Genomic DNA, 2,392 nt, shown 5'->3' on the forward strand with positions numbered 1-2,392 from the left:
CAACCCAATGTTTTCATTTAGTGAGAAGCTAGCTAGAGTCATGAAAGGCAGCATCTGGGAGGAGAGCAATGGGTTTATGGGACACAGACATCCCACTGTGTGCTACCATCAGGTGTGGCAGGGGAGTACTTGGATTTTTGTTGCCCTGTTCTCCCAGCAGTTTGGTAACATGAAAAAGGGCTTTTCTGATACACTTCAATGCAACATTTAACATATCCAGATGCTTGTTTCGGTTGTATGTGTTTTGACCCATATAGACTATTAGAATCACCTAAGCTCTAGTAAAGGTGCTTACATAAAAGAGGAACTATAAAAACAATATCAGTGTTTTGGGTGATGAAATTTAAGATGTGTACATTCAGGATACAAATCCCTTCTCAGATATTTTTATTAATAAATATTTTTGTAAGTATAAGCATGTGTTTTCACTTGTGTGTGTGTTGTACACTTATGCATGTGTAAATGTACACATGTGTATAGTCATGTGGAGACCAGAGGACAACCTCACCTGTCATGCCCCCAATGCCATTCATGTATTTTGAATCAGGGACCCTCAGTGGCCTGAAGCTTACTAAGATAGGCAGGCTAGCCAGTGCCTCAGTAACAACTGGGACCGTTTCTTGGAGCTACTGTGAAAAACTCATTTGTACAGGGCTTATGATCATCCTTGATATTATTTTTTTCAGTCAGGTGTGTTCATCTACGCATGTGTTATACACCAGAAACTAAGCTGTTTTCCAAAGACATGACCTTTCCTCTAAAAGAATTTATGATTAGAAGACAAAGGAGAACCTGATTTTGTAAAAGAAATATATCTTCCGGAGATGTTGAGAAACATAATAAAATTGTTGCAATTTCTTTTCTTTCATTCATTCATTCAACAACTTCATGGTTTCTGCCAAGTAAATACCCAAACTGTTTTTGGTACAGGAGTAGTGAACGCAACCATAGAAAAGATAGGCAGTTTGTCACTGTTCTCTGTCCATAGACATTCTAAGATGACATCACCAAGCCAAGCAAATGAGCAAGCATAGCTAAAGCCAACTGTTGTATATGATTTAATGGAAATATTAGGTAATTATAATAGATGGCACCTGAAGAAAGTACAGTCAGGAAGGACCTGTGTGAGGAAGCAGCATTTGATCCAAAAATCACAGAGGAAGAACAGAGGATAAAAAAATAACATCCTATGTAGAAGTGAGAAACCCATAAATATAAAGACTCCAGAGCAAGCAAGAAAAAAAAACACAAATGTATCTCAGTCTAAAGAAAAATAGATCAATGTGGGTCACAGCATGAAGGGGAATGTGTTAATATGTAAAACTGGATCAGTAGCAAGGTATACGTATGATACATATATAGGGATTGAGTCATTCGAAGGTTTTGAGATTTGGGGTTGTACTTACCGTTATTATGAAAAGTCTCTGTTTGGGTAAATGAATGACACGCTCTCCTGCTTCCTCTTTGCTTAGCACACTGTTCTAAAACTTGGTTGCTTAAACCACCCCCTATTTTATAGCTTCTCACTTGTGTAGGTTGACTGATTTGGGCTAGACATTTCTTTGTCCCAATTTTGAGTCTCTTACACTGTTGTGTGCAGAACTAGGTCTAGGCTTAACTTGAAGATTGGTTCAGCTGCTGAAAATGAGGCTTCCACTTAATTTGAGGAGGTTTGACTCAGTGGCCTTCTTTTTGCTCTCTATATGACCTCTCTGGGTAACTCTCCAGTCAAGTATATGGATGGAATCTAATGCAGAGAGTTCAGAGCTCCCTGAAGCATCAATTTTGAAGTTAACAGATATTGTCAAGGCTTAAGTGTAACATTGGTAAATTCTTCTGTTGAATTGTATTATAGTAATTCTCAGACTACCACTGGGGCATGGTGAAACAGATCTATGTTAGAACATGTATTCTAGAATGTGTGGGCATTGAAGACCATTTTTAGAGTATCTAATATGGTCTGACTTCTGGTCCCACATAACTCTTTCCTCTTCTACATGTAGAAGAACGTCAGGTCTCATTCTGTCAAAGCATAAAGCTTAGGCTAGAGTCCCCTTCCTACCAGATAAGCCATATGAAACAGGGGCATAAAGGACCTGACTGCTACAAGCAGCATAAAATGGTGGGACAGGGATAGGCGTGCCAGGCCAATAGCCAAAGTGAAGTTGCGGAGGCACCTAGCATTCTCTGGTATCTAAGCATTCTAGTAATCATCATATCTAGTTAGGCAAATGTCATCAGGTCCCTCTTGAGGGGCCATGTGATTTAGGTTGGTTAGAAAGGAGTTGTGATCTTTGGAAATAAATTTCTTTATCTCTCATCCCTATTTTGTGAGCTGTTGTCTCCATGGTTAGATTTATCATTTCTTGCCCATGAAAAAAAATCTTATGAA

Source organism: Arvicola amphibius, chromosome 12, assembly GCF_903992535.2.
Source record: "Arvicola amphibius chromosome 12, mArvAmp1.2, whole genome shotgun sequence".
Classification (NCBI taxonomy): domain Eukaryota; kingdom Metazoa; phylum Chordata; class Mammalia; order Rodentia; family Cricetidae; genus Arvicola; species Arvicola amphibius.